Source organism: Melospiza melodia, chromosome 4 (assembly GCF_035770615.1).
Source record: "Melospiza melodia melodia isolate bMelMel2 chromosome 4, bMelMel2.pri, whole genome shotgun sequence".
Lineage (NCBI taxonomy): Eukaryota > Metazoa > Chordata > Aves > Passeriformes > Passerellidae > Melospiza > Melospiza melodia.
In genome coordinates, this window is record NC_086197.1 from 50,753,064 (window position 1) to 50,768,584 (window position 15,521).

The window sequence follows — 15,521 nt, forward strand, 5'->3', positions numbered from 1 at the left end:
GTGCTACAACTAGAATTCACTCACCTGCTGTAAAGGGCCGAGCCAAACTCAGGGGCAGCAGAGTCTTGTTTGGCCCATGAAGGTGGGAGGTTCTTTGGCTGCAGCTTGGGCTAAAACACTGATGTTCTTCTTCACAGGGTGCTGTCAGAGAGGAGATAAAAGTCACTTTGTGCAGGACAGAAAAAAATGAAAGGCCTCTGAAAAGAATTTGTCTCAACTTTGCAACCAGCAGTAGTAATGGTTTTTGTTCAGGGATTATCTCCATAGTACTGTGAGTGAGGGCCAATTTTCCTTTCAAGGCACTGTATATTTAGTTATTTAATCAGGCTAAATTATTCCTTCTCTCCTCAGCCACAGTTAGATCATGGCACAAAATTAAGCACAGCCTTTTATTCCACCTCTTCTTGCCTCTCTGTTTGACCTAGACTTTGGGGAGCCATTAAGTTGCCGGAGATATTGATTTAATAAGGGCAGGAAAATTAAAAAGGACAAAGAGACACCTGACTAATTGGCATTTCCAAGAGTTTTTTGCAACCAGCCAGTGGGGATTTTATAAGGTATGAAGTATTTGCTTTCACATAAATTTCTTCCACATTCTTTCTCTTATGTTTGCTGGGTAAACTTTCTGGAATAAAGTTCACATCTTCTTTGTAAGCTTTATACTTGGGAGGTAATTGAGTTGGCTTTTTGTTATGTGAGCATGTACTCGTTTAATTGCACATATGTGTCTGTGGACACACTATCCCTGCTTCTCTCCTAAATTTGATTTGGAATTAATCCCATGAAAGGCTATTTTCCAGCATTAATGGATAAAAGGTCTTTACCAAGGGGAAAAGTATTTAAATACTAGATTTAATAAAGTTACATTTAGAAGTTGCATTCTGAGAGTAATTAATTTCTCCCCACCATGATTCAGGTATCTTCTACTGATTTTGTGATTTGTAACCAGTCAGTTTTTATTTTGGAAATAAGGCGTAATAAGATAACAATTGAGCGGCATATCAGTAACACATTCATACTGTTGTCAGAGTTACTTGTTACGTCCTGCTTTGCCGTGGTAACCAGCAATGCAAAACGTGGGGAAGATAAGATCCTTACAGAAGATGAAAATAAACATGGTAAACTTTGTCCCAAATCTGGACTTCTGGTGCTGAGCTTAAGGTAGTGATGCAAGCAAGTATTCATCTTCTGCATATTGCTATCAGGAATAGCAGAGCAAAGTGCTAGGAGGGAGGTGATGTGAGGGTCTGCAGATCTGCCCCTCAGGCTGAGTAGTCACATTACTCAAACCCTGTTAAGCAGCACAGATAATGTAAACTATACTCTGCAATGCAGTGCATCAGTTTGATAGATGATTGTCCTGTGGGCTTTTTAAAATTTTCCATTAATCTGGATTTTATTGTATGCCAAGACTTAACTCATTGTTATGAGCTGACAACCTGATCTTTTTATTCAATTTAAACTTAGCATTTGTTTAACACTAAGTCAGATAAAATTACCAAGAAGTGAGTTCTGCTTGAAAAAGGATGTCAAGATTAGAGTCAGCTGATTTCTTTGTCACCCCCTGACTGTTAAAAAAATGCAGTTTCGTTTTCTGGAGAATTCAGTGTCATTCAATTGAAGACCAGTCTATTCAAGAGCAGCACATTTCCATGTTTTCTATGTTTCAGGGCACCAATAAACTGTTACTAGTTGGAATTAATTAGTTAAAGAATTGGAAAGTTGTATTTTCTGAAGAAGATGAGGACCATCTTTTATAGCAGTCTGCTCTAAAAAGAGCTGGGGCTATAACTACAGGACAGGCCATGAGGAGAAAAATGTTTATTCATGTCTGTCTTTCAAGGTGTTAGGATTTATGTGCTAGACTAGATTCATGACTTTTTTGAATCCTGGCTTATATCAGAGTTCTGTATCCATGGTCATAAAATGGCTACTGCTGAGGTATGAGTAAGAAAGCAATGGCACAGGTTTCTTTTTTCAGTTTACCCAGGTAAAATGAATTTATGAAGCAAAATTTTGTCAAAATTTTGCTTCATAACTTTCTGCTTTGACAAAAAATTGGAATTTCTGTCATATTTCAGTACCTCTGAAGTGTCTACTGTATATGGAAGTATTTTAAATATTTTTTGCTCATAAATAAACTGAAAATGGACATTTTCAGTCATAGATGATACACTGAAGTGTTCAGGTGCTCTGAGTTGGATCAAAAAACAGGTTTTTTTCCCCTCTGAATTATTTTCTATGAGCCCATTTCTGCTTTAATTTGCTGATAAATTTTTGATATGCATAACAAAGAGCAATATCAGCCAAGTGACCTGTACATGGACCTGGCACAATTGTTTGCCTTGTATCAGAAGGGAAACTAATTTGGGAATTAGAAACTAATTTGGGAACTAATTAGAAACTAATTTGGGAACCACTGCCTTGCCTAGACACAGAAAAAAAAAATATAATCACGATTATATACACTGCCTGAGCAGCCCTGGGATGGCATAGCCTCAGGACAGCAGCAGATGCAATAGAGTCCTCTAGAACTCACCTCAAGGCTGCAGAGATTGGATCTTTTGTTTCTCCTGGACTCATTTTCATAAGCTTGATAAAGCTGTTAATACTCATGTCAAATGGCCACAGTTCTGTTTCATCGGAGGAGGCATCCAAAGAACAAGATTTGTTCTTGCCTTTTACAGTGACTGCAGAAGGGCCTAGAGAAATCCAAACTAACAGTGTCAGCCTAATTACAGAGAATATCAGACCATCAGCTTCCTGAAACCCAACAGTTTTCACCCAGAGGGTTCTGAAGATGGGTCAGATGCTTAGCGAGGGCAAATCCACATTGCATCACAGATTTTGACAGATCACTGTCAATTTACGCCAGTGAAGAATCTTGATCTTGTTCAGTGCTATCAGTACCAACATGGAGATGCAGTAAGGAATTCAGAACACAAGGCAAAACAGATGGTCTGCTCATCTCCTGTGCAGTGGGCATCTTGTAATTTATGCAGTGCAAAGCCCAGTAACAGAGCTGGGGAGCCAAGTACCTCCTGATAACCGCACCTCCTGGGATTGAGCAGTGCCACAGATAATAAATCTCAGTGATGGCACAAAGCTAAGCTTGGAAAAAATTAAATCAACCACTCAGGCAGCCAAACAGCAGTCTCAGCTGTGCTGATTCACCCAGAATGATGGGTTTTCACCGCCTAAACAGATGTTCCCCTAGTACAGGATGCTTTCCATTTTTGTATTGTTCATATTGGATTTGTGTGTTGCAGATCAGATCTTCAGCTGCTGTAACCAGACCTGTCTAGCCAAAGGCTGTCAGGACAAGGCTGTGGCTCCCAGCCCCTGTCTCCCACTTCTGTCTGCGGTGTGGGCTCCCCAGGGCAGCCCGGCCTGGAGCAGAGCCATGGCACTGTGCTGCATGTGGCACTGTGTCTCCAGACAAGCTTGCCTGTGAGGCCTGTTCCAGGCGTCAGGAACATTTCCCCAGCTGCTGACACCCATTGCTGGTGATGGTGGGATTGCACAGCTGGCTCCATGTGCTCTTGGTGCCCCGAAAGTCAGTGCAGCACCAGGGGGCAGGACAGCAATGCCCCCTTTGCAATACATCCATACAGATATTGCTGTCTAAGCATCTGCTAGTTTTATTATTTTGGCTCTTCAACATCCAAGTTGATCATGCCCAGACAGTCTTGCCCTGCTTAGCTCTGCAAAGAAGACATAGCCTTTTTTTACTTTTTTTTTTTTTTTTTTTTTTTTAACAAGTGGGCAAATAGGGCATGCTGAAACAGAAGAGAATGATAAGGAAAGGCAATAAAATTACTGGACAGGTAATATTGTTATGGCTCATTGAATTTATCCTACATAATCTTCAACTTTCACTTCATTCGATCTCATGAGAATGATTTTGTATTGCAGAATTTCACAGAAAAGTCTGATATTTTCCCTTCACAGTACTATGTTGGATCATTACTGAGAGGTAGAAGGAGGGGAAGAGGATCATGTAGTTTAACTCTTAATGCAAGTGTGAGACTGTACAATGCCAAGTATGCTGAATTACTAATTTCTGTGTGATTACCACTGCAATGCAATAAATAGCATTAGTCTTTACACAGTAGCAATTCCAGATTTCTCTCCATTCAGGAGCAATGCCTTTTAAGTCAATGGTATAGCAGTCTCTTCTTGCTTTGGGCTGTGCTGCTCGATAATAGGGAGGTCTAGTCTGCTAGACTAGAGAGAGTTAGGTCTGTTGGCTCCACCTTAATCCTGTAGAGAGCATGTGGACAAATATAATCTTGTGTTAGTAGAAAGCGCCAGGCACAAATTCTGAACAAAATGTGAAAGTAATGTTCTTAAGCTTGGCAAAACATACTTGAAGGTGTTTATATGTGTGAAACCAAATGAAGATCTATATGCTTAACCTTGGAAATCAGCTGAAATGCAAGCTGAAGACTCACCCCTGAGTTTCAGTGTCATGAGAAGAAGGATATGCTACCTACATGCTATAGAAGAAAGATAGAAGTCTACATAGAATAGTCACTATTTAGTAGTGGTTATCATACAGTGAGAGAGATAGGGATTTTCCCTAGTCTAGATATGGGGGCTAGGAGGGTTTAAGAGAGGAATAAGTTGTACTGGTGCCTTTTAGAGCACCATGATCACTGGCAGGTGCTGCCTCAGCTGGTTGCTACTGAAGCACTAGATGCAAGCTGTCAGTGTCCTGTCCAGGGACTGATGTGCCAGCAGGACATTTGTTGTTAGGCCAAGACTTTTGCTAACGAGATCAAAGCATGAAGTTACTGTAAGAAGAGGATTAGACCATTGACACCTTTGCTTCTGCTTTGACTATTAACCCACAGGGAGGGGAACTGAGGGAGAAAGTTCTTCCACACAACATCAATGGAAAATCTCCTGTGCCCCTCCTAGTGTATTAGATACCTTTCTGGCTTCAATGAATCCCAAAACTCAAAGGAAGACTTGACCACAAGTGCAAGGACACAATCTGCTCTATATTGGAAGACAAGGAAAGCCATTAATCATTCAAAATTTGCTGAAGTGTTTGTGAACAGCACTCCTGAACCAGAACACAATTTCTAGAGAAACTTGAGCCCAAGTCAGTTTTCTTTTGTTGCTGTTTTTGTGGATGTTATTTTGCGCCCACATCCAATTTTTAGTAAGTTCTTACTGGTCAGCCTTTCTGTAGCCATCTCCTATGGAAAGTGGAACCTCCTCCTACCATGCAATGATAGCAGTAAGGGTAGCACTTGACGGTACCTAAAAGAGGGATGAAATGAACAATGAATTACAGTATCTGTGAGTTTCCTTGAATCTCATCTCACTTATTGATGCAACTGTTTGCCATATAAAATGTTCAGAAGGGATATTGGTCTTTATAAAAACCAGCCATTGCCTGTGCTAGTTCTTGTAGTCTCCTTTTGGTTTAAAGAAAAACACAGAACCTCTTTATTAGTTGGAGGAGAAAGTCAAAAATCATTATATTCCATTCAAGAGAATATTCTGGAGAACCAAAATTTCCATGTCATTTGAAGAAGATAAGCAATGTCTGCAGTGTGCAGCAGGATCCTTATTTAACTTTCAGTAATAGACCTAAAGCTCCTTAAATATTATTTTTAGCTGTGGATATTTAACAAGGTTCTTCCCACATCATAATATCCTCAAGCTGTCCAACACTGACAGATGCTGACACATAGGAAATTATATAGTAAAGTCAGTGACCATCTTCCATTAGAAAGGAAAAATGAGGAAATTATAGCCACATATTCTGAGATTTTTAAACCCAGGATAGGTTATGGTCATCCTCTAGTCTGACCTCCTGCATGACATATCTACAAATTTTACTGCAGGACCTCATTAATTTTTCTGTTCATAATAATGGACTGCTTTTAGACTTTCTATAAGACTGTGAGGCAGAGAGTTTCAGTTCATTGTGTTCAATCCTTATGCCCTTCACAGTTATGAGAAAATATTTGCTCCAAACTTGCCCTGAATTTTGTCCAGCTTTGCCTTCTATGTAATGGATTTTATTATGCCTCTTACACTAGATATGACACCTACAGTTAAAAATTTCTTTCTCATAGTTGTAATAGTTACTCTACCATCTGGGTGCCTGTGAGCTGTGATCATATTACTGCTTAAACTTTTCTGGGATAAATCAGATTAAACTTCTTTAGTCTCAGTCTGATTTCCAGACCACAGATCATTCTTGTAGCTCTTTTCTGAATCCCTTCCAAATTTTGAATGTGTTTTGTAAAGTTTGGATGCCAGAACTGCACGTGGTATTTCAGCAATATTCTCACTAGAGCTATTCACTGACTCTTTCCCCTGCTTATTTATCTAAGGATCAGAATTGCTCTGGAGGATCATGTTCAGCTGATTATCTAATGTCACCATGAAGTTTTTGCAAATTATATCTGAATCACTGGTTATAGCTTTAAATGTGACATAAAGTTTTTGTTGCAAGATGTATGACTCACATTTGGTTCTGAAAATGCAAGTAATAGAAATTACAAGGAATTAATCCTAACAACAAAGTTGTTCCCCCATCACTTTTATCATCCTACATCCCTTTGGTGTTGCCTCAAACTTCTACTGCAGTTGTGTTGTTTCTGTCTACACTGTTGGTATGTGACAGGAGTAGCTGACACGAAGAATAGAACACCCTCTGGACTCCAGATGGAACACCTCGCTGAATGAGAGTGATTCTGCTTAAAATACTTCCAGAAATGCATTCATTAGACAGCTTTTAAGCCATTCAACAGTAATGGATTGTTATGTGGGAGCAAGTTAAACACCTTATAAGATCTATATATTTTTCCTTATTGCATCTACTCCTGTCAACCAAGCTGTCAATCTTAACCAAGACTGCAATCAAGTCCTGCAGGTCTACAAATGTTGTTAATAATGACTGCTGCTTAACATCATCACTAATTGCCAATGGAACAGTAACTATCAAGTGAGACTTTCAATATATCATCCTGCTTCCTTCTGAATCTAAACAGAAACATTTCTCAAGGACTTCTCCATTTCCCACATTATGATTGATAATTTTGCTAGTCTTTACTAGTATTGGATCCATCCCATACAATCCAAAACCAACTTTTCCACCTGAAAATGATGCTTCTCTGGAACTTGTTGAGAAAATGTATCTGTTTCGACTGCAACATTGGCAGAAAACCTTCCTAGTTTGGTAGAGGAATTGCAGAAAAGGAGAAAATTAGTCCGACTCTGGAGATGCCTGAAGTCAGCTTCTCAGCTTTCTCCAATTCTAGTGGGAGACTGTCTGTGTGGGGGCCTCCATAATGGGGTGAGAGGAACAGACACACTTGTACATCACTTCACATGATTATTTTAGCACACTGGCTGGATATGTGCTTTCTAATAGGTTTCCTTTCAGAGCAAAGGCCCCAGAAGAGACAGCTCCCACAGAACTGGCCGAATGCTTCAGCCTCCCTCCCACGCCTCCGTCATGTGAGAGAGCTGATTGATCTGCCAGTGGTTCGGAGGTTTCCCTGGCAAGTGCATCCCTAGGTTCGAGTCCTTGCTCTGATTTGGAGTGAGTCCCTGGCCGCCAAACTGCACTGGCCATTCCTCTTTCTTCCAATGAATACTTAATTGAAATCAGCTTCAAATCAGACAGAGCAAGAACTTGAATCTGCAGTTCCCTTTTATCTCCCGGGAGCTTCCTAACCGCTGGACTGCATACTCTCATTCTCTGTAGCTCTGTTCATATGTAATTATTTATGTGGAGTGGAGGGGTTCCAAGGAGATGGAGGCAGAAGAGACAGAGAGTTAACTAAAAGAGTATGGGGGGCAGGGAGAAAACCTGGCTATCCCTCGCCTTCTGATGGGGGAGTCCAAGCTGCCATCCTTCTCCTGTCTGGCAATGCTTGGGAGCTGGGAGCCAGGTTTTCCCTGCCAGAGGGGAATCACTGAGGCACGGACCTATTTGTTGTTTGGCCTCTATTCTCTTTCCTTTCTGGGCCTTACATGTGAAAGTTTTGGAAATACAGTGGTTTTGTTCTGATATGTAATGAAAACAGATTTTAAATCTTAAAATAAAAACCCTCTTTCTTATTCCTCCCTCTGAATTGTGAAACAAAAATTCTTGTTTCATGGCACGCCCTGAGAACCAAATCCAAGAGGCAGAACTTGCAGCACAAAGATCGATGGAGTCAAACCTGACAAAACCTGATTGTGCATTCCTTTCCCATTTGTCAGCAGCCTCTTCTCTCAGACAAAGACAAATAGACAATAGACAAAGACTTTTTGGAATATGCTCATACTTAGGTTGAGGTATATTCTTTCATTCATCCCTTTTAGTCATGTGGTGGAAACATGGCTCCTATTATTTCAGCCCAGTCCACTTCCCATACCTCCAAATTCCCAGCCTTGTGCCAGGTCTCTTGCTGAAGGATTGATCAGAATATGTCACAGACAGTTGTTTAATGAAACAAAAATCAAATCCAGCTCTTCTGTATCTTCATTATGCACCAACCACCTGGTTCAGGCACAGGTAAACCTGCACTTTCTATTTTGACCTGCTAGGTTTAGGAATCTCTCCATAGATTGTGGGGGACAATGCTGCAGGAAGAGACACAAGATGTGGAAGAGAAACAGTTTGAGGGCAACATAGCCTTCCCATTGATTAGTGTTGGCAGGCCAGGCCTGTGGTGCATATTCACAGCTTTGATGCACTGATGCAGGTCAGCTTAGTCCAAAGGTGAGGCACCAGCCTCAAAGCCACTGACTGGGATGCTGAGCAAGCACCCACAGTGCAGCAGTTTTCACATCACGATTGCAGCTCTTAATGTAGTGAAATTGGATTAGCACAGTGAAGAAAGAGAGCTTATTGACAGAAACTTGAAACAGGATATTTGAGGCTTTCTCAAAGCAACACAAACCATCCTATGCAGTGGCTTCACTGACTTTTGGGACTTTTCATTATAGGTTACAACCTTCATGTTTCACACCGCATTAAGGATGCAAGCCTATTCCTGTCCCTCTGTATTTTGAATAATACCGAAGATGTTCAAAGCTATTCAAAGTGTTGACAGCACAGCTGTACGTTGCCTATAGCAGAGACTGAAAAGTGCTGTGCTAGAAAATTTATCATACAGAGGTGTCCACCAGCAAATATCTGCAATAGGAGCTGCATCAGTTCTTTCAGTTTGGTTTTTTTCTGCCCACTTTATTCCTTCCCTCTACTCTGTTCCCAAATGCATTCTTCTTGCTTATCCTTGCTTATGACTTGTACGGGTCTATTTAACTGAATTTTCAATACCACACATACCTTTTGAACATTTATTTTAAATATGTCAGAAGATATTTTTCTCACAGAAATAGTTCTTTTATTGTATATGGCTGATTAGGATATAGAAATAAAATTGCTGAGTCAGTGGGCAAGATGTTAAATGGACAGTTTTGAGTCTTCAGTGAAGAAGCTACTTTAAAAAGGAAAAGCTTTAATATCATATTTCTTAACTGCAGGGCCATTTTCACTCACTGGAAGAACCAGATGGAGTTTTCAGTTTGCATTAGAGAAAGATGGTTACAGTGAACTCACTGTAACTCAGGATCATGGGGTAGGGAGGTCACCATGGGTGACCTAGACTGTTAATCTTGAGGGACTCCCTTCACAGTTGTTGCAGCAATGCCATAAATCTGGCATTGCTTTTGAATAAATGCTGGTATAATGCTCTGGGCACAGTAGGTGGTGTGCATGATCCTTGGTGACAGGAGTGATGTTAACTGTGAAATCCATCTTGTCTGGTCCTGTCTCACATCCCTAAACACACAGGAGTGGAAACAGGCTTTGCTCAGAGACTGTTATTTTAGCAGCAACACAGAAGAGTTGCCTTGTGAAAGTTGCCCAGAAATCAACCTAAACCAAACAACTCAAACATGGAGGTTGATGACTTGGTTCCAGGCATTGTTTTATTACAGAACAAGAAGCAAATGAAAATTTTGAGTTTTGTGCGGAAGGCATCATGTAAGCCTGGTTAGTAGAAACCTTCAGTGCATAAATCAAAGCTTAGCTCAAGCAGCAGGTTAGCTTTGCCATTGAGTTTTAATGTATATAAATGCTTTTTGCAGCTTAAATTATGTCAGCCTTGATATTTATGGAACTGTGGAAGTGCTGAGTCAAAAGCATTCACATGAATAAGGAAGTGCTGGGAACCACTGGGCTGATGCCAGTGTTGAGCAGTATTATTAAGCTAAGAAGTTCTTTGGCATGGCTGAGCTAGGAGCTAGGGAAGATCATACCAAAGTTATCTCTTGTAGATAGTAATTTGATTCATGGCTTCTGATTCACGTGCTTGTTTTGGACTGAAACCATCAACTTTCTTATCAACCAGCTAAGAAACATTGATTTTTTAAGAAAAGTTTGACCATATTTTCAAGAAGGAAATATTTTCATATTTTCATATTTTCATTTATCAGGAATGTATCTTAGTAGCAGCCAGTGCCTTACTGATACTTTACTGGTTTGCATCTTGCTGGACACCCCACCTGTGGCTGGTGAGAGTTTAAATAGTGAGATTTATTTCTCTGAGGCCCTGCACAGATTAGTGCCGCACTACAGCTGCTCTCTTGTACCAAGGGGTACCTAGCAGATTGAGTGCCCACAATTCTGCTTTTTTTCCATATAGTACTGCTGAGAAGATTTGGGATCCTGGGTAAACACAACAGTTCCTTTGCTTTGGTTGTCCCCAGGTGGTGCACTAAGAGAAAGATGTCTCCCATGTATCTTTGAAGTTTCCTCATCAGAAAAACCTAAGAATATGAAAAGAAGTGGTTTCACCAGTATAGCTTTATGTTAAAATTATAATTTTTACATAAAGTTAAAGTTTAAAAGTAACTGTTTTTCATTGTTGCTGATGGTTATTATGGGTTCTTTTCCCTGGAATGGAACATACCTATTTATTTTTTAAGGCTGCTATAAGGCAGTTGCAGTTTCTGGGTGACAAGCCACTTACTGCTCCCTTTTGGATGCACCTCTATCACTGCCCACATGCTTTTTTCAGAAATCTCAGAGCTTTGTGGAAGGATGTGGGAGAAAGCATTATTATTGCAATTTTGTAATACAGCTATGGTCACACATGACTGGGGCAGATGGAAGCTCTCTGAGGTTTTTTTATTTGTGTTTTGAAGGCGGTATATTCCCTAACCTTACATACTCCACATGTCTTGGCCAAAACCTTCAAAATGAGAAATTGGGAATATCAGTTTTACCAACCAAAGCTGACTGAACAACCATTTAAACCAAGTCTTGTTGGTCACCCCATGGACATGTGTAGAAAATCACTTTCACAAGAAGACCCTAACAGGCTCACTGAAACCTCAGGGGTTTGTGTTTGTTTTCTTTTTTCCCAGTGGTACATACCATTTGGCTGAAGAAATTTTAAAAGATGGTGGGTTTGGGCCTTATTTATGCTTAATCCATCTTCAGGTTCCTCCACCCTGCCAGGAAGTTCCTGGGCAAATAAACTCTGTGTCAGATGAGCAGGGAAAGGGCATAAACTTTATTGTTTTGAATTTTAAACAGAGATTTGTTTAAAAAGGAAGGAAGCCCAATGTTCTGGGGAGAACAAAGGGAGGTTTTGGTGAAGTGGTATTTGCCACAATTGCTAAGGAAGACTTTCGGGGCTGAATTCAGTTGTTGTGTGGATGGCTGCAAGTACAGGCCAACTGTTGATTAGGGCTGAGCCGTGCCAGATGTGCATCAGCATATGAGAGTGTGCAGCTTCACTTACAGCCTTTTTATTCCTGCTCATGGCAGGCTGCTTCTTCTCTTCTTTCAGCTCTCTCTTGCTAATTGCTCATGATGAACAATTGCCTACTCCTTGTAATTGGAAGGGAATTACAAGCCATGGATGCCATTGCTGCAGCAAACCACTTCCTTGTCATGGCTCTTATGTCCTTGCTTTGTAAGAACATAATGAGCTCTTGTTTATCATCTGAAAATAGGGTAACATCAAATTTCTGCATCTGTCCAACTGAGCATCTGCAAGGTCTATTGTGCAGACGTGTTTAACCTGGCCTGGCACCAGGAGCATTATTGCTGTCCCTAGAATGGCCTGGGATGCAATTGGATGTCAAATCCCCATACATTACACAGACTTGAGCAGATTACTGCAGTTTGCCACAAGCTTGGATTGTCTACTCACTTTAAAAAGAAAAGCTAGGACTTTGCTTTGTGAAACTTACCACACTCCTTACAATGCAAATCATACACCAGAAACACAGAACAAGCTGGGTTGGAAGGGATCTTAAAGATGATCAAGTTCCAAGCTCCCTGTCATGGACAGGAACACCGTCCATTAGATCAGGTAGCTCAAAACCCCATTCAACCAGGCCTTGAACACTTCTAGGGATGAGGCATTTACCACTTTCCTGTTCCAATGCTTGACAACACTTTTGGTGAAGAAATTTCTCTTAATGCCAAAATGAAATCTCCCATGGTGTGACTTGAGGCCATTTTCTCCTGTCCTACTTGACAGAACAGACTGAACCCCACCTCACTAAAACCTCTTTCAGGTTCTTGCAGAGGAGCCATGATATCTGGACTCTGTGCTGACAATCAAACATCCCAGTACACAAATGCATCATGAGAGTGTCTGTAGGGACATCTGCTCTGCTCCTGCCAGTTTCCCCAGAGCCCATCAGCTCCCTGGCCCTTCAAAGCATGGGCACAACCCTAGAACATTGTTTGCAGTGACACGGGGACACACCCTGGCGATTACAAGCCCATTTTGCTAAAAAGAGCTTCAAAACATTAAACTGTCTTCTAAAGACTCTTTAGTAGCAGTTATGGGTTGCTCATGTGGTCCACAAAAGCTGTGCTGCTAAGATAATATTTCAGCTCCCCAAGTCACATATGACAGGGATACCTCAACATGCTGTTGGTCTGGTCAAGACTTGAAGACCATTCAAGTGAAATTAAATGGCTTTCTCAGCAGTGCTTATCTTACTTCCCTGATTTGAGGAAGGGTTGCATGTGTAAGGAAATGAGGCTGGCATAAACGGTAGATCTGTTCCTGGGTCCCTGTCAATGTTAACTGCCTTGCCCACACTTGAATTTCTCCCTTGCAGTTAATCCCTCGAGTGCCACCTTAGGCTAGGAAGTGAGGTGTCCCCCTCCTTTACTAGGTAACACCTCTGGGGCTCTCTGTTGCTGAATCCTGGGAGAGCTGAACCATGTTATTATTTTCCTGTAGAGGATGGGAGAGTGTTTCTGCTGGTGCTGGGCACACAGGCAGAGCCCTGGGAAGACAAGAAAGGACTGCTAGTATTGGAATGGCATTTGTGTGCATGCACCTTCTGACAAAGGTATACTATAAGGTATACTATGATTAATGGTCCTTCAATGGGCAGAACCGTGGACTAGTCATCCATAGCTAAAACACAACTGATTAGAACCTAGAGAACATTGGCAGAACATAGTTTAGAGGTAGCACTTAAATTAATGGCTTGTGCTAATTGCCAGTAATGTTGATTTTACAACACAGGCAACATTTCATTGATGGTCTGAAAGAGAAGGGTAAATAAAAGGCAAGCATAAAGCCCAATGTAGCAAGACTAAATCTACAGAATGGCTGCTTGCTTTTTCATTTCACCAGTGGAAGTCTCTAAAATAAACAGAACAACCAATTTAAAGCAGATGCATGGAACAACAATTAGGTTTCATCTCTGGTTTTAATCTTTTTAAACCACAGTGTTTGGTTCTCAGAGCTCAAAGGAACTGCAGACCGAATCAGAAGTTGCTTATAAGTTAGCAGTGTGGAGGAAGCAGATTTATGGCTGTTTAACAAGGCGAGATGAAATGTCCCTGTTTAAACAACCAAATTTAAAAAAAATATGCTAGTGATGGAATCTGGAGATGAACATCCAGAGCTCCTGCCTGTGAACTTGTTATCAGCTTGGGGACAATAGAGCTAAGCAGTAAATGGCCAGCTCAGGCACTGCTTCTTAATCAATGAAACAGTAAACTCACGATCTTTATTGGTAGTTGCTATCCTGTGTGGCACAAAAAATGAAATCTGGAGTGAATCAAAAATGAAATGTGTGTGAAAACAGGGCTTATTACTGAGAAGTAGTACGATCACATTTTTACTTCCCTTTGTAATTTTGGGAGGGACTACATAACGAAATAGCAAATACAAAAAAAGCCCTCTGGAAAGCCACATGGTTCTCATTTCCCATTTCCCTGCCCACTGTGTCATCGTTTACCTCAGAGGCTTTGCATAACTGTGTGTGACTACCCACAGCTTCTGATCTCGTGAGACTGAAGTCATTCTTCAAATAGCAGTCAGCTTTTAAGGACTTGGTGGAGGGGGACATGATGCTGGGCAGGACAACTAAGCTAAGACAAATGTTTTTCAGACAGGGGAGCAAATGCTGGAAATTCCCTGGGGAGCAGGCTTGTGACACAGTTATATCATTGCAGACAGTTTTTCAAAGCTGGGGTTGGGTTGAGTGCCTCTTGACAACCTGGCTCAGACAAGCTGTGCAAAATAGAGGAGCTTACCTGTGTGTGTTTGCGCAGGGTTACCAGGACACTTGCGGAGAGCCAAAATGAATCTCAGTAGGGTCTGTTTTGGTTTGGTTTCCTTTCATGCAGTTTGAACGGATAATTTAGACATTTTCCCACTAGCAGTTCCAAAACCCTTAAGAGCAAATCACCCTTCATCTCAGGGCGCATTGCAGAAGGGCTGTGACAGGCCACGGCTTGGTGTGAGGGTGACCAACCATCTGCACCATGGGCAGAGAGGAGACAGATCAGGCTGTGCCCACAGGTGTTACCCTCAGCCGCAGCACACACATGGATCTGGAAATGCAGGTTATTTTACCTGTCTTTGCCATGTTCTGTGTTGCTGATGCAGAGTCACCCAGAGACAGAGGGAGATACAAATGAGAGAGATGGTGTTGTGGTTGCAGCAGGCAGGGAGGGATTCAGCTCAGGGGAACATGCTTAATGCAATGAGAACTGGAGTGCTTTACATTAAGGTAGGGTCTAGTCCATCACTTAGCAACCATGCTGTCAGTCATTTTTCAGTATTCCTCATGTTTCTGCCTCTTTCTTTGCCTTTTTTTTTCCCCATTGTGAGTTATTGATCTTTAAGTGGTTTCTCTTTAAGGGCTCCATAAATAGACATTAAATAGCAGCAGAATCTGCAGGCATGCAGATGACATGGTGCCTCATGAACCACCACTAGAACTCAGTAGACATCTACCTTGTCATGTTCTTTGAAGGCTCTTATCCTGATCCCAAAGATCCTACTGATCTTTTTTTTCTCCTTGCATTTACAGTTCCAGACTGTGAGATCATAGGACAGCATGATATTTGTTAAAATTTCCAAATGTGGAGTGAGTACCTCCCTCTCCCTTTTGCTACTCCCATACATGTAATTAATTTGTGTTCACAGCTTCCCATTCTGATCTCCAGCCTTATTTTAAAACACTCCTTATGTGTATTTTCAACATGCTTTGGTCTATTTCTGTGT

At 41.2% G+C, this 15,521-nt stretch overlaps 1 long non-coding RNA gene across 3 annotated transcripts in view; it reads right to left on the reverse strand.

Moving 5' to 3' along the window:
• LOC134417290 (uncharacterized) overlaps positions 1 to 15,521 on the reverse strand; it is a 73,847-nt gene that overhangs the window by 16,555 nt on the left and 41,771 nt on the right. For 2 of the 3 annotated variants that reach the window (XR_010027547.1, XR_010027545.1), the window contains exon 2: positions 25 to 141. This is a non-coding gene — a long non-coding RNA (uncharacterized LOC134417290). Of the gene's footprint in view, positions 1 to 24; positions 142 to 2,539; positions 2,703 to 15,521 lie in introns of all 3 variants that reach the window. The other variant, XR_010027546.1, reaches the window with a different exon arrangement.